The sequence below is a fragment of the Lactuca virosa genome, chromosome 8 (genome assembly GCF_052849685.1).
Source record: "Lactuca virosa cultivar CGN04683 chromosome 8, Lactuca_virosa_CGN04683_v6, whole genome shotgun sequence".
Lineage (NCBI taxonomy): Eukaryota > Viridiplantae > Streptophyta > Magnoliopsida > Asterales > Asteraceae > Lactuca > Lactuca virosa.
In genome coordinates, this window is record NC_136433.1 from 209520815 (window position 1) to 209535917 (window position 15103).

The following is a 15103-nucleotide window of genomic DNA, read 5'->3' on the forward strand; positions in this document are numbered from 1 at the left end:
GTATTAGGTAATAATAAACCCTAATATTCTAAAATATTATGTTGCTCCAAATTTTCAGAAGAATGGCTGAACAGGAAGGTAGCCATACACCAAAAGTGGGTGGAGATCCTAAACCTGGTGAAGTAAATACTCCAGTATCCCCTCGAGAGGAGCGACTCTTGGGTAAACTTACTGGTATTATTCGGCAGACTCTCGAAGAACACAAGAAGAATAATGATAAAGGCAAAGAGAAAGACACTGGAGAATCTTCAAAAGGGGAGGTGAAGCGTCCCTCGCTCAAAGATTTCAAGACTAGTGGTGCTACAGAGTTTTCAGGTGCCATTAATCCTATTGTTGTTCTAACTTGGATTCAGAACACAGAGAAAGTATTTCGTATTTCTCATGTGGATAATGAGGACAAGGTCAATTATGCTTCCGCAATGTTCACCGGAGAAGCCTTGGTCTGGTGGGAAGCAACATTTGAAGCTCTTAAAGAGTATGATCAGGAAAATTTATATTGGGGAATGTTCAAAACTCGCTTATTAGAAAATTATTGTCATGTAGATATGAGAAGAAGATTGGAGAAGGAGTTCCTTGAACTTAAACAAGGAGGAATGACCGTGAATGAATATGAAACACAATTCAATCAAAAAGCACGGTTTGCTACAAAGTATATTCCAACTGAAGACGAGAAAATTCAGTTATTCATGGAGGGACTACGATATGAAATCCACGATTTTGTAGCCAATCGGGATGTTCTGTCCTTTGACAAAGCTGTTGAGTATGCTCGAAAGCGCGAGCATGACTTAGAGATACGTGGTGCCACTCTTTCTGTTCCAAAGCATCCACGTATCGATCGAACTGTTCTTGTTTCCTCTATTCCACCAGCCCAATCTATTCGATCTGATTCCGATAAACAAGTGCAATCTCAAAATGCCTCTCGTGGCCGCGATAGGTCACAATCTTTTTCTCTTCAATCGCCATCGTGTCGAAATTGTGGAAAGAATCATCCACGAGAATGCAGACTAGAAAAAGAATCAGTGGTCTGTTTTGGATGTGGAGAAATAGGCCACAAGAAACCTGTTTGCCCAATGAAGGATGTTACATGTTTTGCTTGTGGTATTACTGGCCACAGGAAGCACTTCTGTCCTACTCTTACTAGTCAGGTGACGGGGAGTCAAGCTTTTGTTCAACAACCGGCGAGAAGTTAAGCTCCTATTCAACAACCAAAGAGTACTCCAACTAAAAAGGAGGAGGTGCCAAAAGCTAAGGGCCGTGCATTCCAGATTACCACAAAGGAGGCACGCGAGGACCCGAATGTTGTGACGGGTACATTTCTTGTCAACTCTAGACCTGCTCACATCTTATTTGATTCTGGTGCCTCATATTCTTTTGTGTCTCATGAATTTGTGCATTCTTTTCAAATTGCTTCCTATGCACTCGCGCAACCATTTCACGTAGATACTGCAGGAAGTATATCATTACTTGCTGATAAAATATATAGGAATTGTGTCGTAGAAATTCAAGGTTATAATTTTCTTGCTAACCCGATTCCTATCTCCTTGCCCAACTTTGATATTATTCTCAGCATGGATTGGTTGTCAAAGAACCATGCAGAACTCTTATGCTATGAAAAGATAGTACACATTCCTATTGAAGGGGAGAATCCTATTTATGTCTACGGTGAATAAAGAAACTTAAAAATAATCTCTTTCCTAAAAGCTCGTAAATTCATATCGAAGGGGTGTTCTATCTATCTGGCCTATATCGTCGATATCTCAAAAGAGGAGAAGAAAACGGTAAATGAAGTTCCTGTTGTTAATGAATATCTTGATGGTTTTCCCGATGATTTGCATGGACTTCCTCCGGACAGGCAAGTAGAATTCTGAATTGATCTTGTGCCTGGTGCTGCTCCGATTGCGAAGACTCCTTATCGTCTTGCGCCAGCTGAGATGAAAGAAATGATGATCCAACTGCAAGAATTACTTGACAAAGGCTTTATTCGACCGAGTACCTCTCCTTCGGGTGCTCCAGTGTTGTTTGTCAAGAAGAAGGACGGATCGATGCGAATATGTATTGATTACCGTGAGCTAAATAAGGTGACTATCAAGAACAAGTACCCACTACCTCGCATTGACGATTTATTTGATCAACTTCAGGGTTTTAGCTATTTCTTGAAAATTGATTTGAGATCTGGCTATCATCAGTTGAAAGTACACGAGCAGGATGTACCGAAGACAGCCTTTCGTACTCGTTATGGGCATTATGAATTCCTTGTCATGCCATTCGGTTTGACAAATGCTCCTGCCGTATTCATGGATATGATGAATCGTGTATGCTGTCCAATGCTCGATAAATCTGTCATAGTATTCATTGATGATATTCTAATCTATTCCAAGTCTGAATCTGATCACGCCATTCATATTCATGAAATATTAGAACTTCTTCGAAAGGAGAACTTATATCCTAAATTCTCGAAATATGAATTTTGGCTTCGCCAAGTTCAATTTCTCGGCCATGTGATTTCTGGTGACGGTATATCCATAGATCCTACCAAAATCGAAGCCATTCAGAATTGGGAAGCGCCTCGTAATGCTTCTGAAATTCGCAGTTTCTTGGGTCTCACGGGATATTGTCGGAGATTCATTAAATATTTTTCGCGTATAGCCATACCTCTCACGAGTCTTACACGAAAGGAAGCAAAGTTCGAATGGGGTGAAGTCCAAGAAAAAGCTTTCTCAACTCTAAAAGATCTTTTGACTCATGCTCCGATCTTATCACTTCCAGAAGGTGATAATGATTTTTCTGTATATAGCGATGCTTCAAGGTTAGGACTAGGTTGCGTGTTGATGCAGCGTAGTAAAGTGATAGCCTATGCCTCAAGACAACTGAAAGAGTATGAAAAGAATTATCCCACCCATGACCTCGAACTCGCTGCAGTGGTATTTGCCCTAAAACTTTGGTGACATTATCTTTTTGGTACAAAAGGCCAATTGTTTACCGACCACAAAAATCTCAAGTATATATTCAATCAGTAGACTTTGAATATGAGACAACAACGAGCCATGGAGATGATCAAAGATTATGACTGTGAAATCCTGTATCATCCTGGAAAGGCTAATGTAGTTGCTGATGCACTTAGCCGGAAGGTTTATCATGATAGTGTGTGTTATGTTATTTCCCACACTACCATAAGATTCACTATTCTTGATGAACTAGAGAAATGGCAAGTAGAGGCCTTAAAGCCAGAAAATGTGAAGAAGGAAGGGATGGTACATTATACTGATGTTTTACTTGATGATCCACGAGGATTGAAGGTATTTAAGAATCGACTATGGATTCCAAAGATTGGTGGATTAAGACTGAAGATTTTAGATGAAGCCCATAAGTCTAAGTTGTCAATACATCCTGGTACAAGTAAAATGTACTATGATGTTCGAGCTGATTATTGGTGGCCTGGATTGAAGAGAGACATTGGAAGATACGTGCAGGAATGCTTAGTGTGTTTACAAGTCAAAGCGGAACACCAAAAGTCGTATGGTAGTCAAAAAGGTAGTAATGTCCATATGTGGAAATAGGAGGAGCTGTCCATGGATTTTATTACCAAATTGCCAAAGACTGCTAGATAGCATGATAACATTTGGGTAATTGTCAACCATCTAACTAAAAGCGCCCATTTTCTTGCCATGCGTGAAACAGCCCCAATGGAGAAATATGCACAAGTATATTTAGATGAAATCATTATGAGACATGGCATGCCACTAAAGATTATTTCCGATCGTGATACTCGCTTTACTTCTCATTTATGGGCGAGTATGCAACGTGAATTGGGATCTCGGGTTGCTCTCAGCACAGCCTATCATCCCCAGATAGATGGTCAGACGGAGAGAACAATCCAAACAGTAGAAGATATGCTTCGTGCATGCGTCTTGGAGTTTGATGGTAACTGGGATAAGTATTTACCCCTTGTAGAATTTTCATATAATAACAGTTACCACGCTTCAATCAAAATGCCACCATATGAAGCATTATATGGTCGGAAATGCCGTACTCCATTATGTTGGCGTGATATAGGACAGAAAATCCTTGGAGGCCCTGAAATGATTCAAGACACCACTGATAAGATTCAAATTGTACGAGAAAGAATGAAAGCGGCCCAGGATCGACAGAAGTCCTATGCGGAAAAGAGAAGACGACCCATAGAATTCCAGGTGGGTGATTTCGTAATGCTGAAGATGTTCCCATGGAAGGGCATTATGCGATTTGGGAAGAAAGGAAAACTGAGTCCTAGATTTGTTGGTCCTTTCAAAATTATCCAGAGGGTTGGTAAACAAGCATACCGCTTAGAATTACCTGAATATTTGGCAGGTATTCATGATGTGTTTCATGTGAGTTATCTGCGAAAATGTTTAAGCATATATGATGAAGCGGTCCCGTTATCCGAGGTGAAACTGGATAATAAGTTAACATATGTAGAAGAGCCTGAAGAGATCGTAAACGAAAGAACGACTAATCTACGTAATAAACAAGTGGAGTTGGTGCTTGTCAAGTGGAAACACCATCGAGGCCCAAATTATACTAGCGAAAATAAGAATGAGATAAGAACGAAATATCCCCATTTGTTTAAATCGTTGTAATTTCGGGGACGAAATCCTCAAAAGGATGAGGTATTTTTGTAACATACACGTTTAATTATCGTGTTTTATAATTATAAAAATGAATAATATTATGAAATATTATGTGAATTTGAGTATTGAGTTCTAACAGATAGTTTTTACTTGAATTGAAATAAAACTATGTTTAGAATCATTTAGAATGTTTTGGAAGTCTTATGAGATTCCGAACAAAGTCAAATATTGAAATTTAACAAAAATATAAAATTGTAAATAAGTAAAATCTTACTATTGAAAATAGTAAACAATCTCGTTAGAAACATTTAGGCGAAAACCTCATCGAAATCCGAGTTATAACGAAGAAGTTATGATTATTTGAAGTTTCACGACAGAACCGGCACGACGTCGTATGACGTAAAAAGTGAGTTTTCGATAAACTACTTTTTAGTCCTTATGAACTAAATGAAAGTCGTAGTATTCGTTAAACCGATAATTTTCATAAAAAGAACGTCCAAATCTGACTTCGTATGAGGAAGTTATGATGAAGAAGTTGTGAATTTTTAACGTCATAGTATTCGTCGCAGTAGACGGCTAAAAACTCGAAATAAAGATCGAATGATTTTTAGCCAATACAACTTAAACGAGAATCGAAGATCTCGTTAATAGTATCACAACGGTAAAAAGACAGACGAAAACGGACATCAGATGAAGAAGTTGTGAATTTTTAACGTACTTTTCCTGTCCCGGCCTGTTAAAATATAACTTTAAAAAAAATAAATTCAAAGTTAGCCGACGGAGTCTAAACAAAAGTTGTAGAGTATCATCTCACCTACGCGTGGATATAAAGAACATCAAAAACGGAGCTCGTATGCAAAAGATACGAATTTTTGAAGTTTGGAAATTCGTAGGACGCCTAGCGTACTCGTGTTCACGGTCCAAGATTGGCCACGTCGCCCAAACCCTCGCATACGACACGTATCGTAGATAGATGACACATCCGGAGCAACGTATCAGAGTACGCCCAGCGTACTCGATGTACGCCCATCGTACTCAGCCGCAACACATACGCCCAGCGTACTGGGATTACGCCCAGCGTACGCGGGGTTTTCAGCTACTATAAATAGAAACCGAAGGCTTCCGAATTTGGTTTACAATTTCACTCTCTCTCACCCTTTTATTCTCTCTCAAACTCTCCTAACACCCTCCGAAGTCCTGGTATCATTCCCGACACCCGAAGCAAGTCCCAACGCCTCAAAGACCCAAGAAAATAATATTTTCAAGTTGAAACTCTGCCCGCGCAAGGCCCGGTTTTCAACTAAAATCCCCGGTTTCGTCACAGAAAATCATATTTAAAGTCGAAGTGTTGCCCAAATTAATACTTTAATCCCCAGTTATTTCACGGTGAGTTCAATATAGGGACAACTGTATGTTATGTGTTATATGTTCAATGTGCTTTCCCATGTTATTATGATAATGAGCTATTCCTTTGACCACGAAGTGTATGACATAAGCATCACTTGGGTACTGGTATGTAGCATTTGGCCATGAAGTGTATGACATAAGCATCACTTTGGCATTAGCAGAATACAAAGACAGGGCTGAAAGCCTGTGTATTCTAGCAAAATGATATTCTGAAATTATATTTTCTGCGCCACTTGGGCTGAAGTCTTATTGATGTATATCAAGTATTGAAATTGTTATGTCTCATTGATTATAAATCTTTGAATCTGATTATTCGTTGATATGGAAAGTCTGTCATATGATACTCATTTGCTTTTCTTGTTCTTTGTCCCTCTTTGCTTCTGTCATATTGATATGTATATGGCATAATGTTATATTGTAACTGTTATTGAACTCACTAAGCGTCACCCGCTTATCCCTCTCAATGTTTAAACTATTGCAGGTGATAAGCATTCAGTATAGTTTTGTACTGGTAGAAGATGTAGAATAGATAATGTTATAACTTTTGTATTGTATTCCAGGGAAAATATGTAATATATAAAACTTTGTAAAAATCTTAGTAGTCGGTTTGTATCCAGTCTATGTAAATAAACTATCAATGTAAAATATTGTTTTATGAATATGCATGTAGCATGTTTTGGAGTAATAATATTGTGAAGTATGAAAGTTTGGGTCTTTTAGAAAGAGGTTTTTTCAACCACATTGCCCCTTTGTAACCCGTACACTTCCATCCCTCTTCCTCAGTCGTCGGCCCCCGAAATAAGACCACCCAACATTCCTCAGCCACTCCTTCGTCAGCGCCAGGGATAGCACTCATTCTTCAATCGATTTCAATCTCAGGTCGCCGAATATTGCAGATTGAAATCATCTTGATGTCTTATTTTCCTTCTTCTGTCTGTGTTTTTTCTATAATGCGATATGATTCCAATTTCTAGGATTGATTAAATGACCATTCAAATCAGATTGTTTGGTAAGTTTTCCCTTATCTATCTCTGATTCTCTTTCATGATTCTTCTTTGATTATATGATTCACATTACACAAATCATCCATCGGCTTCAATATGTCGATATTTGTCTCATCAATTCTTCCAAAAAGCTTCATTTCTCTTTCTCTAATGAAGATCATAATGGACCTGATTTTGTTTTTGTTCCGATTCATTTGAGTTAAGATTAAGTACATACAATTTTGGACTGATCGGAGTATTAATTTTATGCAGATTTTTTCAGCATCTAGGATGGATATACCAGACTCATGGGGAACGTTTTTTTCTATGCTTTTCACATTCTTCTTTGCATTAGGTACGTTTTCTTCTTCTTCGTTCTCAATGAATCAAGTGAAAATTGATTGTTGATTTGTTAAAGTACAGTTAGAATTGGGTTATCCATTTTTTAAACATCGTGTACTTAATCTTTGTAACTTCATTATTGACGAATGATTGGCAGATAAATCTTAGTTTTTACCATTGTTTTTGCTCATAATCATTGATATATTGTCAACTTACAATGGGTACTGTTGGGAATAAATCTGAGATGACGAATGCGGAATACCAAGAACAATCAAGAATCAATCACCATCATATGCAAGTAATCTGATAAAGGTTTTTGTGTATATTGATTATCTCATGAACGTACAGAGAAAAACCCTAATTTGGTAAAAAGCTTTCTCCAAAAGCTAACCTAATGATTATTTATAGGGAACAATAAATATATACCATAAATATAAAATCTAAGCCTTAAAATAAAACCAATGCCTTAGAAGAGCTCGATTAAGAACTTCTATTGTAAAGGCACCGTAGGGAATCATAAAATGATTAACCCTAATAAGGCTTCCCTAAATAACCAAATATTCCAAATCAGTTTCAATATCTCAAATACTCAACAATCTCCCCCTAGATGTTGAAACTGATGAAGATCATGATTTCCGATCTTCTTGGCATTTCTCCCCCTAAATTGTGAGACTCATCAGCACATGGGGTCTTCAAAGCGAGATAAATAGAAATAATCTTCCAAATACGAACTCCCCCTTGAATAATCATCACTCCCCCTTGAATCTTCAACAAATGCGATGGAGAGAATCCGGAAAGTTAAGAAGAATCTCCAACAATCTTCAAAACCCGTCAGATTAGATGAAATAAATCCCTTTGAGAATAAACCCAATCTTCAAAAATTAAAACCGAAAAAATAATCCAAAAATTTTGAAAAGAATTTCCGATATGTGTTTAAATCTGTGAAGTCTGTAAACATTTGAAGACTGGAACAGTCAAAACGCTGAAGGTGCAGGGACCAAGAATGTAACTTGAGTCATTTTCTTCATTATAAACGTTGAACGTCATTCTTTGACTTAGGGGGTGTTTGGCTTATCTTTTGAGAGGCCAAAAGTCCTTTTAGGAAAAGATAAAAGGTAAAAGATGTTTGGTAAAAGCATTTTAAAAGCTCCTTTTGGATTTTGGATAGAAGGAAAACTGACTTTTTGGAAAAGTCAGGAAAACCTGACTTTTTGTAACTTTTCCAAAAAGGACTTTTGGCCTCTGAAAGGATAAGTCAAACGCCCCCTTAAAAAGTCAAAATCAAATCATCGCCGATCGAATCATCACTTCCCAGCGTTCCGATGACATCCAAATTCCGAACGATGATTGATGAATTCCAATATCTACACTTGTTAACATCTGGTTTTAGTGTTCTTCATTCTCATGACATCTGATTCTATGAATACGAACAGTGACATACGAGCCTACATCAACGAATGCTTGCAAGATCTGATTCCAATTTCAGTTTCGTTTTTGCTTCTGGATGATTATAGTTTCGCTTTTGTTGGGATCGCTTGCATCCAAGAAAATAGTTAACAACGCCCAAAATTTCAATTTCATGATTTCCGATTTTAATTGCGACACCAAATTTCAGATCGATTTCACATTTTGATTTTGATTTCCGATTTTAGTGTTTTGTGAAGTCGATTCCGAGTCTGCAAATGATCGATTTTGATTTTGAATTGGTTTGCAGAGCGAATCTGATTCCCTGACTTTCGCTTCTTGAGGTGAGATGCAAACCTTCGTTTCTTGATTTTCAGTTCGTTGCTACAATTCCACACGAACCTTCGTTTCCGACTATGAAAGTGAATCCAGATTCGTTCCTCTCGCTCCGATTTCAAATGGACATGGACCGAAAGCGAATCTCAGGTTCGCTTCAAATCAAATTGCATGTTCATTACGTCGATTACACAACCAAAAAGCGAACCCAAGCGAACGTTCGGTACCATTCGTTTCAGGTTGAGACTTTCGCTTATTGTGAGTTTCGTGTCTATAAGTTTCACTTCTATGAATTTTGCTGCCTGACTTTCGCTTCATTACCTTCCTTCCTGACTTTCGCTTTTGTTTGATGGGTTCGTTTCTTATCACTCTGTGAAGCAAACGTTCACTTATTTGACATTCGTGTCTTGATCGTTCTTGACTTTCGTTGCCAATGTTAATTGTTGATTGAGAATTAAAACTCCAAATGCGAACGAAGAGCGACAAAAATGGTGCTGCGTTCAATTGTAAAATTGAAATTTTATATCAAAGTTACGAATTTGGTCCCTAGAGAATCAGCGAAGTAACACATTCAGCCCTTTACATCTTCATTGTTAAGAACCGAAACCTCTATTGACAATAAATCCGAAAGCAACCCCTTTTGTTACAATAAACTGACATTTCCAGCTCACTTTATGCTGTAATGTCAGATTGCAGCCTTCTTTTTGCAGGAAAATCACTTTTTCACCCACTTTTTCAACCTTTTAAGCCTTTTGTCATTTCCAACAATTAAAAAATCAATAAAATTGACTTCTTCAACACACTTTCACATCTTTGACTAAATCTTCATAAGATTTCACCATATTTTGTCCCTTTTTCGTTTTTTTTATAAAGGACAAAACATTTTATGGGACTTTTGGTACCCATTTAAGGTTCAACATTGAAGTTCGTTTCTTGCAAACCCATTTATTTGAAGAAAATCTATCATCTTCTGAAAATAATACCCTCCTTTTAGTTGGAAAACAAAAATTTCCATAACTTTCATTGAACCAACCAAATTCTCTTTTCTTTTCCTTCCAACTTCTAACCATTTTATCTGAATAAAAATGAGAATTGAAGTTTCTTTGAACATGCTTGACTTCAACCTTCTCAACTTTTTCACAAGCATTGGGTACTTGTACCATGGGCATCCAAACCTTCTTTGTTTTACTCTTGTTCTTCTTCCTCTTCTTTCTTCTTTTCTGATTTCTAGGTTTCATAAACGAATTTCGGATCTGAACAACCTTTTCATCTTTCTGAATCTGAACATTTGAGGACTTTTGAACACAATCCTTAAGAGTTTGATAAATCTAAACATCTTGAATTATTGGCTTTTTGTAAGGAACCAATCCTTGAAAGACATCATCAACACACAAAAAATCATCTGTAGTTGTTCCAATAGAACAAAACTCCTTCACTTTCACGATTTCCGAAGATTTACTTTGAGATTCTTCTTCAGAACAACTAGATTCGGATTGTGAAGCTTCTGAAAAACTTGAAACACTTGACTCCCTATCAACAAGAAGATCTGGAGTCACTTTTTCTTCAGAAACTTGAAGAACATCATAACACCAAGAACACCTTCTTTTTCTTTTCTTTCTTTCTCTAAGTTCTGTTTGTATTCTCTGATTGGACTGGTCAGTTGTTCAATTCATAAACAATATATTACATTGACAGATCTAGTTCCATTTATTTTGCCCAATTGTTTTTTATCTATATTCATTCAGCCGATAAACTGTTCTTGAGCCAATTTTTTTTATTACTGTTCATTCGTTCCATTCATTGGGCTCATTGTGTTCGTTTATTGTTCATTGTTTAGCCCACATAGTTGTTGAAATTTGTAAGTTCTGAATCCGTAAGTCAAAGTCTTTTATTCAAACAAAGCGTTCAATCTCACGTCGATTACGAATTCTTATTGGATTTCATCATTCTCGATTTTTGTCGTTAGTCGCTTTGTTCTTGTTCGTGTGTTTTGTTCTTAACATCGATTTTGTTTAACGATTGATAATGATTTTTTTCTGAAAGTGAACCATCCCTGTAATCATCGACTGAGATTTTGAATCCAATATCGTTCTTTGATATTCTTATTGATAAATTGATATTCTTTTGGGAACCTGTGATGAACAAACGAAGAACAGAGGAAGTTTGTATTGTTTTTCGATTAAATGGAATGTTTGAAATGGAAATCTAGGATTGCACTCGTTCTTCTCCCACGATCGTTCGATTCGGAAGCGAACCTGTGATTGGGTTCGTGTTTGAAATTGATTCGCTTTGGGTGTACTTGGAACGAACGGTGGCATTATTGGACTCGGACACGAACATAAGGAAGAAAACGAAAGGGTCGATCGACGTTATTGGATGATCGGTATCGTATCTGTGGTTTCGCTTGTGACGATTCGTTTGAAATCATTCATTTAAGTCGCTGTGGGGAAGAAGATAACTCAAAGTTTCACACTTGGTCCCTTCAACTTCAAGAATTTGACGATCTGGTCCCAATACTTTTCATGCGTTGGCAGTTTTGGACCATTTCCAGATTTTGTTACAAATAAAGGGGTATATTGATGCAGAATTACCATTCCCGCCCCTGTCTTTCAGCAAGTGACAGTTTCTGCCCAATATTCAGAAAAGTTTACAAATTTGAGGGCTGGTGAACCGTTTTGAATTCTTTAATGCATATATTTTTTTGTGAACAGCAAAATAAAGATTCCATCAAGTCTTGGCGGTTCGGAAAGTCATTTTTCGTGATAACGACAAATTTTCACGACTTTTTCGAATTTTATACTTCATTGTGTATATCATTTTGTCACGGGGGAGCACAGTAATTATTTATCCATTCAAGATCATTCTCATGACCATTTGAAGGCTTTATAATCACGTTTTTTATTATAAATCGGGGGAGAATTTGGTATGGCCATTCGAAATTGGATGTGTGACTTTTCAAATTTGAAGATATTTGATAAAGCTTGTGGTAGAATTATGAAGGTAGCTTTTACAGTAGCAGTTCTTCATCAAGCTCTTCTAAAGCTTTTGTAGAGAAGTATCATTTACAGTAGCAGTTCTTCATCGAGCTCTTCTAAGGACTTTTTATATCTCCGACTTCTAGTATTTTATCGATCAAGTGGCGTTACGAATCTTAAAATTTGGGTTGTTACATGATAATTTTTGGTGGCTTATATCATTATCTTATTTGAAGATCATTGTGACTTGGAGGGGGAGCTCTTCAAAGACAAGAAGTGATTTGGTTTCTAAATTCTGAAATGGGTTTTTATGGAAGGTTTGGCTTTATTGAAGATCTTTGTGATTACATCAGAAAATGAAGTTTAAAAACATTACTTCAGTGCTTGGTTTTTATATATCCTAGAACCCGCGGTTGAAGTCTATTGAAGAATCAAGATTCGTGGATTGCTTCAAATATTCCTCCTTGCGAGATCATTTCTTATTTGCTAGATGCTTGTTTTGGAAGTTGAAGCCTTATTATCTATTCCATACTTTGAGGGGGAGATTGTAGGGTTTCAAAGTACTCCATGGATGATGGCAATGGGCCCCCTTGATGAAGTGTAGGTTAAAAGCCCAATACTTGTCTTTTCCCTATGAATAGTCATGTATTATTCATTATTAGGGTTAATAGTGAGGCAAAATGTAGCCGCCATGTTGTGAGGTTTCTTGTAGAGTTAGATTCTTATTCTTAAAGTGTAATCTGTTCCTCATAATTGAATAAATCGAGTGATCATTCGACATATCTTCATATTTGTGTTTGTTCTTATTTTCCGCATCTTGATCATCAAATCACAATTAGGGTTTTAATCCCAACGGGTACTTTATTAGGAGCATTGATTGGGGCTTTGATAGGCGATGAAACTATCGTTATATCTTGAGTAATTGTCATCTGGAGTATAGATGACTTGATAACAGGTGAAAGTTCCAACTTGGATTGGGGTTTGTTTCTTGAAAAATGTGTGTATATTTGTGTAAAAATAGAATATAGAAACGAAGAAGAATGATTTTTATATGCTATGAATTTCTCATAAAAACAAATTTGATATTTCCACATGAAAACAGATGAATGGTTTGTGTGTATATTTTTGTGTATGCCTAATTTATTATGTTTTAAAAGATATATTTAACGTTTGGAGAAACAAGGATGGTGAAATGTTTTTATAAAAAAATGTTGCGTGAGGGGGTTTTTTCCGAACAAAAGTTATAAGTCTTTAATTTCTTTATTTTTTTACTATAAGTTGAATGTTTTTATAAAAAATATTGTTTGAGGGTAATATATTCATTTTGCACAGTCAGTTAGATGCAAAATCAAACAAGAAGTCTCAGTTAGAAGTAAACTCAGTCGGAACTTCTAATCCAGTCAGCTCTAACCCAATTAGCAACTATCAAACAACCCCTAAATTCACATATATGAAAATTTCACTTGAATTTTATTTTACTATTTCAATATTTTAATCATACAAAAATTGAAACTCACAAGTAATTTACTTAAATTCCCATGTGAAGAATCAAAAATTGTTGAAAAATTGAATACATATATCATTTAAATGTAAATTAATGTGACAATTTGATGAAATGTTGGTTTGACTAGGTAATTTGATCAATTTAAGTGAGTACGATGACGAAGATGTCATAAAATGTGGTGGAGAAGGACCATATGTGAAACATTCTTGTGTCTAGATAGACGTTAGGAGATATGTTATCAATTTTGCTAAACTTAAAACTTTTGTGGCCAAAGTTGGAATAAAACAAATAAAGACCCATTGGTCACGAAATCCATTTTTTCTCTCATAATCGATGTGGAAAATATTATGGAGCTCATATGATGATTTCAAGCTAGTTTTGCAATTAAAGTTGAATCTAAAGTGTTTAGGGAAGATTAAGGCTAAATTGGAAGAGTATTAGGTGTTTTTGTTTTTTCTGGGTCAAAATGTTTGCAGTCTGCGGACCACATCTGTAAACCTCTGCAGTAGAAGAGGTGGACCAAACGTCTGCAGTCTGAAAAAAAAATATTGTTTGTTTTTTTAACATCTGCAGGCTACTAAAATAAACTAAAATCTAAATAAACTAATTTTTTCTAACTTCAAAGTGATTTTTTAATATTTTTATGACTTTGTTATAAATAATCAAAAAATCTAGATCAACTTTTATGTATAATTGTATAAAAAATAAAAGTAAAATGGTACGAATTAATATATATATATATATATATATATATATATATATATATATATATATAATAAAAACAAACAAATTTGGTCGTAAAAATATACCTAAACCTTGTAATTAGAAATCAAAGAATTTGATACATAAATGGATGGAAATAAACTTTGATTTTGTCAATTAAATCAATTAAAAACGTATCAGAAATATTTTTCCAAGAAATTGATGATATTGTATTAATAATGTTTTAAAAAATTTGGCATAAAAAATATAAGAATATATTATGATTTTTTTTCATTTTTATATAAACAACTTCAACGACCATTATTGTAATAAATATGGTCCACATCTGTGCCAAGAAGATGGCGCGCGGAAATTTTTTGGTCTGCAGTCTTCAAAAAAACAAACAGTCTGTGAAAACTAATGTTTGCTCGTGGTCTGTACGGCGCAGACAGAAAAGGCCAAGAAGATCTGCAGACAAAAAACAAACAACACCTTAGCAAGTTGAGGTACAAATCTATCTTCAAAAACTTCCTTGAAATCAGTTTGGATTCAGTATAAGGATCAAATCCGAATTTTATACGTATAATTGTTTTATATTCAAATTTATATAGTGTGGTTTTGTTAATTTCTAATCATTAATTTAAATATATGTGACATCGTTAAAGTTTATAGCATGTGGTTTAGTGTTGGCAATTAACGATACGACACGAAACGAAATTGAGACAAAACTGAAATTTGAATTCGTGTTTGTATCAAGTATAAAAAACACGATGTCGTGTCGTATTCGTGTTCAAAATTCGACACGAAACAGACACGATTTAACATTTGTTGCTCATGTTGTGC